Genomic DNA, 13,202 nt, shown 5'->3' with positions numbered 1-13,202 from the left:
TGAGCGGTGCGACCGAAGCCGGCGCGCCTTGCATACCTGCGTCCCCCTTTTTTGATGAAAGTAGCGGTGGCGCTGGCGTCATACACTCGAAGCAAGTTGGCGTGTTCCGACCTGTATGCGTGTGTGTGCGCGCAAGCGAGCTCTATCGCAGATTTATGACTCAAGTGGAAAGAAAACAGCGTTTAAATCACTGTTATGCGCCCGGGTGTCAGACTGGGTGCGCTCGCACGGTCCAAGGCCGCAAGATATTGCTTCTTAAAGCCCAAAGAGATGAAGAGCGACGACTTGTCTGGGAGAGAAATCTGTGTAGGCTTGATAAGCCCCTCGGCGCCGATTGCGCTGTGTGCGAGCTTCACTTTGAGCCTCATTTAATCGTGAGAGATTATGTGCACATAATTAAGGGAACAGAAGTTCGAGTGCCAAGAGGCAAACCGACTCTTCGGCCTGACGCGGTGCCGACGATTTTGCCGAACGTGCCTTCATGCCTCACCAAGAAAGCACCGGCACCGCGGCCACTGACAAAACGGCGTCAGTTCGCGTCTTATAACGACAGCGATAGAAGACGGCGTCGCATTGACCGAGGTACAGTGGCGTCATCGGACGAACGTGCAACAGCCGCTACTGAGAATAAGGAAGCCGATGAAGCGGATCACGCAGTCGTCGACTTTGCTTCTGAGCCAGCCGCCTCCCTTGACGACCTTCGCAAGCTCCAACCTAGCAAGAGGTGTTTTGAGTTTGAATGTTGAGGAGGATATATTGAGCTCACTTTTGACTGCTAAGGACCAAGCGACAGGTTCCTACAAGCAGCAGGAACTCATCGACTTGCTCATTAACAAGGGGGATTTTGAAGGAGCAGAGGCTGCACTTGGCAATTCAGCTGCATAGGCACTCCAGGCCATCCTTACAATGCTCAGAGGAGCTACTCGAGACTGACGTATTATGTGGCCGGGTATGCTGCCAGGAAGTTTGTACTAAACACGAAATGTGATGAGCGCAAGGAGCAGCTCTTGTTGACTGCTTGTGAAGGGGATCGCTGGGGTGTTGGTCTGGCTCCACCAGTCCGTGTGACAATGGGGGGGTCTGGTATATATATCCATCAGTAAAGCTATTCAGAGTCATCAGTGCCCTCGAAGACAGCTTTACGGGGTCTTTCAGTAACACGGAGCTCCACCATGACAGCATAATGGACGTGCTTGCCATCATAGACGAGAAAGGCATGGACAGTGTTGGCTGTGATGAGCGCAGAAAGCTGTTGACGGCAAACTTGACAGGTTTCTATATTGTAACAAGGCTCTAATTTTATGTTAAGGGACTTAACAAGTCTCGTGACATTGCACGGAGGAGGGCACAGTACCACTTAAAGCTGAGCCGTTTATGAATACTCGCTAGATTGCATCTACGAAGCAGCGACTAGTGCTCCAGTTGCACTGTGAGCCTCTGGCGCTCTGTGCCCCCGAAACACTGTCTTTGTTCAGTGAATACCATGTAAATTTTTTGCATGTGTGAACCTTTTCCAGCTCTCAATAAATAAAGTGTGTGTTTTCATTTACACATTTAGGCATTTTGTTTGTCTTGTTTCAAATTTAGACTAAACAAAAGGCATGCCACATAAATATATTTGGGAAGCTGGCCACAATTTATAGATTATTTAGATGTCTTACCAAATTACGTTTAGGGCAAGGTTATAGTTGTAACTCACCGGGTTTATCTACACATTGCAGTAATGCGATTATTCCATGGAAACAAATGCAAATTGAGTCTCGCAGAGGTGGGAAATGTTTAACGCATATGTTTTTAAGAGGCAGCATTACTCTGGACAAACGCTTATTTCCTATTCAAATCGACATGAAGCACATAAGTGCTCTATTGAGGCAACTGCTGGACTGATTAGAATGAAATTTATTTCATCAAAGAGAGTATGTAAAATTAAAGCAACTGTGCGCTGCTGAATTTCGATTTCAGACGCTGTGCTCTCTACAGAAACCCACGTAATTGAGCGCGTTAAAGAAAAAAAATGGAACAAAGCTTATAAACCTGTAAATCTGCTTGTAAACTGCGTCTGTTGGAGCCTCTCGAGTGGACAAATGAGAAAGTGTACAGCTTGGAAGAAATATTCACGATGTTTACAAAGATTTTGCAAAATTTTTTCCCTGAAATTACGGGTATATTTGAGAGTAGTGTATAATACATCAATTTTGTGCACTATGGATGTCCCAGTCGGTTATTTCAGTATAAAAATTTGTGACATTTTTGTTTAGTACTGAGTTAAATTTGATGCTTGCCTTTTTTTTTAGTTTCTCGATATTTGTACGAAAAAAACTCTCTGCTTCCTACAGTTTGAAAATTTGAAAGTTTCCTTCCAAAATGCAACAAACCCCGTCAAGAACGTTGCAGTGGATGCCGAGCGAATTGGTCGCTATTTTCGCCTGCGTTTAGGTCTGCATTTTACAGTTCGAATAAAGATTCTGATAAAAGGCCCTGTTTACATGTAGCGCATTAACTATCGCGAAAACGTAGCGCCACATGTCTCAGTCGACTCGCTCCCGTAAATCAACCCTCATCTGGCGCATTAATGCCATGCGCCTTCCTAGCGCATTAACGCTGTTTACATGAATGCGATGCGCTAGAAATTCGATGCGCCACTGTCGCATCCATATAAACGCAGCAACTGAATAATATCCACCAATTGCCTTCGGCAGAATTGCGACTGCAAAAATTATGCAGTCACCGAAATACTGCTCACATGCTCCACTAAGCTCATTAGAATGCGTTTTGTACAGAAAACTTGGTCACAAACAGGCAATAAAAGGAATGAAGGGCACTAATCGCTCAAATAGTGACGTTTGATCCTGCTTACAAGGAGCAGGTGAATAATATGGTTTTCTAGAATAACCTTTTGGCGTGCTTCACCACAGCCAGTCATGTAACAACCGTTTTGCGCATCATAAAAAAATCTCTCCGAGCCTACCAGGTGCTCGCCCAGAGCATTTTAGTCGTAGCCGGGACGATAATGTAGTTCAGTTGCGATGAGACATCGATTTTTTACGTTCTTTTTGTGAAAACTAGCTGTTTCTGCAAACGCACCGGCGAGCCACAGCCTGCGAGGCCGGCGTGGCCGGGCGACGCTTTCAAGAGTGGCCGCCACTTCTCTACACGAAAAGGCCCTCTCCACGGCAGCCGGTCTAGCCACTCAAAATATTATAGTACACTATACCTGGGCGACGGCCGGGCGGGCCATTCATTCATCGTTCAGAAAAGCGCCGAGCAGAGAGTCGGGCGAGGAGGATGTGCGAGAGTCGCGGCGCGGCGGCGAAGTTCACAGAAATGCGCTACTTTCAATATCAAGGGGTTTTAAGGTACGACACACTGGCGGCAAGCCGCGTGCCGCGAAGCCTGCCTCGGCGGCGGTTTGATCTGCTGCGCAGAGGATGAGTCGAGGAGCCATTTTCGGCGGCTTGCCGCGGAGCAGGTAGACCAATCAGGGGCGCCCGGCTTATGGTGACTTCCAATCGAGAGTTGGAGCACTTCGGGAGCAACGCTTTCTGCTCTTTTCGGAGCAACTGTATTCCAAACGCAGATCTGAGGCACGGATCGCGTCTTCCAATCGTAGACAGGGAGCGGTTGCCGAGCCGAGATTGCTCCGTGGAGCAGTCGGGACTGCTCCGCCGAAATCGGCGGATCCGACCGGAAGTTTGCGTGACGTTCTTTTTCAGCGGCGATAGCGGCGCCTTACATGCTCTGGCCTGCATGGTCTGGCCAGAGCAAGTGTACTCCAATCGCAACTTCAGGTCGCGCGCTCTGCGCCGGATTCAGGCGCTCTGTCACAGAGCGTGCAGACCGCTCCGGGCCTGCGGTTGGAATTCATCATTAGTCACGTGGGGAGCGTCTGTGTCGCCACCTCTTGGCTCCTACCAAAGTTACATTCCAGCGCCCGCAGCGGAGCCGCGCGCGCTCCTCCAGAAGCAGGGACCTCGACTGGTTGGCATGAAAAAGAGCTTTGCGCGGCGGCGCTTTGCCGCGCACTCCTTGCCGCTGGTATGGTCGTCCCTTTCGTGTCGCGAATTGGGCCGCCAGCGGCTTGCCGCGAGTTTTCCCGTTTTCCCGAGGCTCATCGCAGGCCAACTGCCCGCTCCGTTCCGCGCCGCTCTCGAGCAAGCTAGCCTTCCCCGCCAACGCGCCTTCCAGCATCTCCCTCTCGCCCCTCCTCGCAACTCCGCTCCCCTTTCTTAACTCTCGCAAATCCGCGCGTTGCCTCCGCGATCAACCACACCGCCGCCGGTGCCGATCGCGGAGGCCACGCTCCGTGAAGAAGGCCTTCCGTGGAAGCCAGAGGTGGCTGTCCTGACGCTCACGGAAGCCCCTCATTGGTCTCTCCGCTGGCGCTGTGCGTCTGTATCTTTACCAATACACTGTAGCGCAGCAAAAGACGAGGACACAAGAGACGAACACCACGACCGCTAACTTCCAACAAATTTTATTCTCCTGAAGCATCACATTTATACACCAGAAAACAGTAATCACACGTGCGAACAGTATCGATTTCTTAGAAAAACGAGCTCTTTATCTGAGAGGAGAATGGAAGGTGTGCTTACACACGAGCATCCTGACCTATTTATCTTTTCGGCTTTAATGATTTCGCGCGTTAACCTTTCTCTACTTTTTCCTATTACAAGACTTTTATCAAAATATAGGAAAAAGTAGAGAAAGGTTAACGCGCGCAATCATTGAAGCCGAAAAGATAAATAGGTCAGGATGCTCGTGTGTAAGCACACCTTCCATTCTCCTCTCAGATAAAGAGCTCGTTTTTCTAAGAAATCGATACTGTTCGCACGTGTGATTACTGTTTTCTGGTGTATAAATGTGATGCTTCAGGAGAATAAAATTTGTTGTAAGTTAGCGCTCGTGGTGTTCGTCTCTTGTGTCCTCGTCTTTTGCTGCGCTACAGTGTATTGGAACTATGTACCAACAAGCCCAAAAAGCCACGCTACTGTATCTTTAGCCTGACTGGCTTGATTGCCGCCTGTGCACGTTGCACGTCTACCGCATCGCGCGCTTTTGTCACTCTTGTTGCGGTGCGGACGTTTCGATGGCTTCGTTCAAATCTCTGGTCCTGGTTGTAGTTCGGAACGGCGGACGGGAGCACCGTGCCCACTTTCATTGTATTCAGCGGTAGAGTTGATGAAAGCGCCCTGTCCGAAAGTGACGGCCACTGGCGAGCGGAACTGCTTCCGCAAGGCCGGCATCGTCGACAGAGTGTCTGATGCCGAGCCTGGTGCTTCGGAAGATGACCAGCCCGGCGGCGATTTGTGATAGCGCGTCGTCGACTTCGACATGGGAGTCGTGACTTTGGTTGGAATGATTTTATGCGTTGCATATTGCAATCACTCAGTTCAGCCCTTGGGCGCGGCCGGGCAGCCACCAAACCACGTGACGTGACGTCACGACAGCCGGAGGAAAAGCTGGGCCCCAACTCGCGCGGCCGCAGCCACCACCTGACTCCCGCTAGGGGCGCTGCGCCGGCGCGTGACGTCACGGAGGAAAAGCTGGGCCCCAACTCGCGCGGCCGCAACCACCACCTGACTCCCGCTAGGGGCGCTGCGCCGGCGCGTGACGTCACGGAGGAAAAGCTGGGCCCCAACTGGCGCGGTCGCAGCCACCACCTGACTCCCGCTCCTCCCGCTAGGGGCGCTGCGCTATGATTGACGTCTTTCGAGAGCAGAGAGGCTAGCAGTAAGATAGCATTTGAGGGACGATTGAGAAAGATGGAGGAAAAGCAGTGGGCTAGGAAAGTTTTCAGATACCTGTATATAAAGAATGTTGACACGAAATGGAGAAAGCGAACTAGAAAATTGACAAGCAAATATCTGGACAGCAGTAAGGGGGCAAATCAGCAATTATCGGTTAAGAAAAAGGTTAAAGGAACAGAGAGAGCTTTGTGGAAAACAGGGATGCTGACGAAATCGGCACTGGAAACATACCGGACCTTTAAACAGGAAATTGTCAAAGAAAATATCTATGATAATTGTAGGGGAAGTTCTTTGTTGTTTGAGGCCAGGACTGGAGTTTTGCGGACTAAGACGTATAGAGTCAGGTACCAGGAGATAGACACTTTGTGCATTGCGTGCGGAGAGGAGGAGGAAACAGCTGAACACTTGATACTTTTCTGTGAAGGGCTTCACCCTACAGTGGAAGGCAGCGGGGCTGACTTACCCAAGGCATTGGGGTTTAGGGATAGTGAAGGGAAAGTGGATTTTAAGAGGTTAGAAGTAACCAAGCGAAGGTTATCTGATTGGTGGCTAAAAGCAAGACAGGAGTAAAATTTCACAAGACATGGCTAGGTGGCTTGAGCCACCACCCGATGTAAAGGGTTCAGCCGTATCCATCCATCCATCGTCACGGCATATGTATAAAAGAGCTGCGCTCCTTCGCCGGGACAGTCTTATACCCCTGTCACACGGGCATTTCGAGGGCCCTCGAACCAATAGTCTACCGACTCAAAGGCGATCGAGCGCTGCTACACGGGCAGTTTCAATGGCGATCGAGTCAACGGAGCAGCACGGAACTCCATCGAGATATGCAACGCATTCTTGGCTTAACCAAGCTAAGCCTGGCCATTCTTTTTATTTCTGTCGATGGCGACGCCGACACCGCGGAACCGTGCACGGACGAGGGCATCGTTTCTGAAGTGCGGGACGCAAGTGACGCGGACGAAACTTCGGAGTCAACACCCATAAGCGCGCCTGTAGCAATGAGCTACATAGAGAGCCTCAGACAACCTGCATATGCCAAGGGCCTCGGCGATAGCACGCTTCTGCTTTAAATAAACTACTAACCTCCCTCATCTGATCTGCGCTGCAGAAACAGGCGTCCATCACGGACTTTTTCGCAAAGAAAAACATTTGTGTTTTGACAAGCAACTGTGTTTAAAGCTGTGGTTCACTTTACGAACTTCAGGATATAACGAACGGACGCCGCGTGACGCTCATATTCGTTATAAGCGGGCTCGACTGTAGAAGGGTATTATTTCCACCTCAGTAATCGAACTTGAAATGGGATCTTTTTTTTTCACCTGGGCTGTCAACCTTGTATGCATGCGACACAATATCACTGCCCACCTGTGCGCTTAGTGGCACTGTGTTAGATCCCACTTTCACTGACTAAGCTATGTGCACTTTGCTCTGTGGAAGGTGGTGATGCTGTTTGGTGATTTTAATGAAAATTGCAGACAACCTGCTTAGCCTCTGCACTCTAAGTCACTTTGCCATCAGTGAACATGTTCGCCACTTTGACGTTTATGGAAGGCAGCTCTCTCGAAAAAAATTCAGGTATTTGTGTGCGAGCCATACTGGTCAATACTTAATGTTGCACTAGGTAATGAATTTCAGTTAAATAAGCAATTCAATAAGCAATGCCGCTGTCTAGTGCCTGGGGGCCTGCGACTGTCGAGCTGTCATTTATGACAGCTGTTACTGCTGGCCTGCAGGGTCATGTACCGCGCACGAATAAAAGCATTATTACTAATTAGGCTGCATAATGTATTCCAGCATGCATGAAGGACAGTGATGAAATTAAATCATTTCACTAATATTTCCTTCCGCACAGTGTAGACTGTGGGCGAAAAACATACTACCTCACTCCTCTTAGGTGTAGCAACTTGTCTTGCACCCAAAAAACCTCTCCGTTATTGTGATTGCGCAGGACCTTTTCTCTACTGTTGCACATCTGGCCAAGTCGCTTAACACTGTTACCGTTGCCACATGCCGTACAGCACTGGTGATATCTGGTAGTATGGCAAAAGAACTTTTTTTTTATTCTGACGGTACAAATAAAAAAGCCTGACTTGCTTCGCTTTTATACTTCTACTTGACCTTGAAAGTAAAATTGCCACTAGAGGAGTAGAAAAAGCTAATTTTTCAGGAAGCCAAAAATTTATGCATTTTGCAATTTTTTCTACCATTACATTAGAGATGAATTATGTGCGTTATTCATGAATTTTACCACTTGGATATTCAGTGTCGTACTTGCTCGCCTTGTTTCACACTCTCTTAATCATGTTAAAAAAGCAGTTTACCCTCCATGTGAACACACTACTGTGCATCTTAATTTTTTTTTGTTCATACAGCCGAGGACTGCAATTCTTTTTGTGCCGATGCAGTTCATCACTATAATCTTGTGCACAAGCATTCACTGAAAAAAATCTATGAGGTGTGACCATCCGCCTTTCCCATAATACTGCAGTGCTTGTGTTGTATAAAAGTCTTTATCTGCTGTCTATGCTTTTTGCATTGCATTAACATTATTTAGTTTCTGCTTCCCCATTTTTCGGTAGTTAAGTACCTAAGCAAGGACCATTTGAGGCATCATTAAACGAATGAATAAAGAAATGACTTGAAATGGGCCGAGCGACTGTAATTACGGATGAACATGGAAAAATTCATTTGCGTTGGTTTGGCTTTTGAATCAAGGAAATCATTTTGGTGCAGTAAGCTTCAGTAATTGGCAGTCAGTGCTTTGTCATTATTGGTACCTCAGCAGATACGGTGATACTTTTTACCTGCTGGGAACAAAGGCAAAAATTTGCAATGCACTGTTGTGTCTAGGGCAAGGCACGTCTTGAGGGGGCACTCGTGTTTATTTCGGCTTTCCTTACATACCAGCGTGCAGTGATATGTACATGTGCAGCATTATCATGGTTGCACACAACCATGCGCACACAACTCAGAGGGGCCCCACATATGCGAAGCTACCACTCCTTAAAAGTGACAACTGAAGACTTCACTAGCAAACAATTTATAAGTATTTTTATGCTTTTCACACTCCGATGCATAGTGTTATTTGAGGGCTCTAATACAAAGTGGTCATGGGTTTTTGTCCCATGAAACCAGATTGCAAATTATTTGGCTTTTTGAGACCTCAAGTTTGTTCTGATAGTTTCTCTGAGGACTACCAAGCATTTACATGCGTAGTCGATCTGTTTGATGTATTCTGTGGTTGCAGGTGCCTATGGCATTCGTGAAGGGCTGCATGCAGCACATTTGATCAGACAGCTGTGTACAGTCAGGCTGGAATGAATCGTGAACACGCATATGCATTCTTTTCTACTTAGCGATGAAATATCCACTTAGTTTCTGAGTTTATATATGTGTATCTCAGTTGATCCTTTACTCGAAAACATGAATCAGGCTAGTTGCCTACCGCAGCTGAAAGCATGCAGATAAAATATTTAGGTTTGTTCATAGGCGCTGTTCGCATTTCATTCCAGCCTAACTGTACATCTGTGCCTTGCCATATTTTATGAATACTTATCTGAAATCAGCAATCTTTAACATGTACTGCACTTTTTGTTTGCAACTGCATTTTGTCTCGCTTTTCTTTTAGATGATTTGGTGGACACTGCTTTCTGGCCTGTCACAGATGTCCCTAGCCCTTTATTTCTTCTTGTTCATCCCTGAACTATGCTTCACGCTGTCGAAAGTCCGAACGGGTTGCTACCGCAAGCCTACTGTCTCATAACGCGAGGTGAGTGAACACGGAACCAGTCACAGCTGAGCAACGCTGCTGAAACTCACTGAAATGCAAATGTACCAGCGGCAGCATCGCGAAGATCGCTTCATGCAGTATAATTAATGCTAAACTCATTTCCGTTACGACCGACTTGAGTGTACGCCGGGACCACCGCCACAACGCATATCACCGTCCCTCCCTTCGGTGCTACAATGCATACGCACATATGCATCGCAGCTGCTCGACTTCAGGCACGGCTTTTGAGCACCGGTGTTTTTAGTACTTGGCGCCAAGTAGCTGATGACAGCATTTATTTTTCATAGTTTTCCCTTATATTTCAATTTTGTCATTCTATTTTGCGTTTACGCACCTTAGCGCCACCCCGATTCATGCGTCACGGGTACGCCCCGCTCTGGGCGGATTGGCGAATATCGAGAATCAGGCCCCAGATATACATTACATGTTTACGCGCGAGAATATAGACAGTTCTTTTCTAGACCATTTCTATGTACGCGTGGACAGTTCCTGAATTTTCTTCCAAAAGTCATTGTAATCTCGATACCTGTCGAGGAACACCTAGGTATTTGAAAGGGAAATGTGACCCTTTTACACTTGCATGAAACAAAGGCGCTGATGCCTGACGTGTGAACATGAATAAAGACACCTATAGTGATTGCACGGGCTTCTTAGAAATGTATCTCCGAGATCAATATTGAGGAATACATGAGCAATTATGAGCATGTAAATTACAGATGTAGGAATTAAGAGAGTACCACGAGTTTCCAGTAAAATCCCTCCGTACTTGGCGTGCAGTCGTAGCACCATCCCGTATCAACACCGACCCCCCCCCCCCCCCCCCCCTTTCCCGGCAGATGGCGCGTGTACCTTCAGAGTTGGCACCTTCCCTGAATGCTGATGTGCCATCTAAATCAGCGGGCGCCGATTTGTTGTGGAGTAGAGTTCATAGGCGTTTTTTTTTTGGATGTTTTTTGTTGGCATGGGTTTCTTCCCCCATCATTCTATGCAGGGTCCAGTTTGCAACATGACTTACAGCTTTCTTTCGGGTTCCTGGAAATTTTCTTCACGTTTTAAGTTGTTCTTTCAGAGCCCCCAACCCCTTCTCTTCATGGCTTGAAATTCTATGCATGGGCTCTCCAGAGGGGGAGCGAGCCAACCCAGGAGGAGCACGGAGATGCATGCCCCTTTCCCAGAGGCTTTGCAGAGGAGCCAGATGTAAAAAGATGCGCATTTCAACCTAAGCGCCAATGTGGCCTACCTGTTTTCACAACAGTGAGTTTAAAAAAGTGGGCATTTGTGAGCCGAATATGCAATGAAGCCGCTTACTAGTACATTAAACAACTAAATTCTGTCGCGCCTTATTGGCCATTATTCCCGTCACGTTTCCTGTAAAATTCGTATGTTTGCTCCTGATTTATCAAACCGTTAATAACACATCTGATCAATTATCCCTCCAAAACGACTTTAACGCGACTTGACATTAGTAGCTGTCCATATAAAAGTTGTTCATGAACCCTTCGAACTCTCATGCTATAATACCGTTTTTCTTGCACGTACACTGAATAGTGTACGTGCTGTCTGATGCAAAAGTGGCATGCAACAGTAAAGTTTGCATGAAGATCAATACTTCTGTGGCGACTTTCGGCATTTAGGCCAAGCCGGAGTGCCACTGATCAAAACAAGCCAAATGACATGCCCCTGGACCAAGAATCGCCTTCAGCCACAGAAACACCAGATATCTCACAATTATAACCTTAAACGTCATAACTAGTTACCAAGCTACTCTCGTTTTAGCTTGATTCACTCACAGAATTCTCGGTGGATAGATTTTGAAGTTCCTACCCAAATTTGTTTATTTTTGAGGTCCGCAACCTCACAATGAGAGGATGAGCGAGGTCACTACAAAATTGAGGCGAGGGCAGCTGAAGAGACGTCAAGTGGCGAGGTTGAATGAGGTCAACAAATTTTGTTCCGAGGTGAAATGCCCCTCTGGTCCAGAGACTATAGTCAATTTGGCTGCACTTTCTACAGGACGTTCACATTCGTTTTGCCAGTGCAGTGCGCGCCCATTGCACTTTCGTCTTCGTTGTGAAAAAGTGCCAACCTAGTGCAGAGTGCTTAGCTGGCTTACACTCAAGTGGAAGTCCAGCTGTACTGCAGCAGCATGGCAGCGCCCATGTGCAAGATGCGAAAATATGACAGCACTCTCTAAATGAAATGACAGTTCTTGAAAGGAGGCGGGGAACTGTTCATGGAGTCATATTTGTAAACCTAAGCGGTCAAGTCAAGCCTTATAGGCAGCATTTCAATGCATATGCTTAAATAGTCTGTACACACGCAGATGACATGAGACTTTTCTATGAAACGACTTACTTGGGGCTGGCTCATGGCAACATTTCCTTGGGATTGCCTGCTTGAAAAATTTTTACGTGATTTGGTTGGCGGCGCCGTCGTCTGCGGCACGCACTTGGCTGCAATTTGGTAGCGACGCCAAGGCTAGCAGACGACCAGGCCTGCACTCGACCATTCGTTTTGGAAGCGACCACTACCAAGCTGCATGCTGGGGGCACCGCCACGGAAATAGTGCAGCCAAATTGAACTGACCGTATGAGGGATGCCGTAGTGCGGGCTCCGCATAATTTCGACAACTTTTTGAAGTTCTTTAATATGCACCGACATCGCACAGTACACAGGCCTCCACATTCCACCGAAATTATTGGGTTTCGTGCAAGAGCGTCTGATGGACCATGGGGTAGGTCGAACAGAATGGCCGTCCAAAAAAACTTAACCCCGCCGCTCTGTTAGTTTCAGCGCGGAAGCATTACTTCAAGTCTGATACAACTCAAGAACGAAGAGGCAAGTGCCACTCAATGGCGTCGACCAATTCAGGGGCCTCCCTCTTCCACTGGACCTACTAGCGTGAAATCGCAGTGGGCGCCAGATGAATGAGGGACAACCACGGCTTTATCTGATTAACTGCAGCATTACAAATACCTGTGGATTCCATTGGCTGGAAAGCCTCCTTTGAGGCGCACCTGCTGTTTCAGACTGCAACAAAGGTGAAAAGCTCAACATAAAGCCCGTTTCACATGCAAGCGAACCACTCGCGAACTCCGCCGCCGCGGCGCATACACCCTCTCTCAAGCGGCGGAGGAAGCCCCAGCGGCTGGAGCGGCGAGGTTCGGGTATAGTGAACTAGAATACATTCTAGTACACTATAGTTCGGGCAAGTTGGAAATTTTCGCGGCGGCGACGCGGCAGCACCGCATCTCAACCAATGACCGCCCGGCAAGGGTGGCTAGACTGGCCCGGCGTTGCCACGAGAGTTTGTACGCCGCACGTACGAACTTTTGTTTAGGAAATTGTATAAAGCGCTGTTTAATGCTTGAAACGCAATAATTGTATTTATTTAAATAAATTATGAAAAGAAACGACAAAATAATGCTTTTATATTAGGCTTTTTTTGTTTGCAGGCCACCAAAACCGGTTGCAGGCGCATATCTTTTGCCGACATTGGTTTTCGCAGCGGTGGGAAACGCGGAGCGGCGATGCATGTAAAACGAAAGCTCGCGAACCGCTTCGCAGCGCCGTGCCGCTGTTCGCCAATTCGCTTGCATATGAACCACCCTTAAGTGCGCAGCCTCAACCTGTGGCGGAGGCCTTCCGCTGCGGCAGCAGGA

The sequence above is a fragment of the Amblyomma americanum genome, chromosome 1 (assembly GCF_052857255.1).
Source record: "Amblyomma americanum isolate KBUSLIRL-KWMA chromosome 1, ASM5285725v1, whole genome shotgun sequence".
Lineage (NCBI taxonomy): Eukaryota > Metazoa > Arthropoda > Arachnida > Ixodida > Ixodidae > Amblyomma > Amblyomma americanum.
This window is presented reverse-complemented; position numbering follows the sequence as displayed.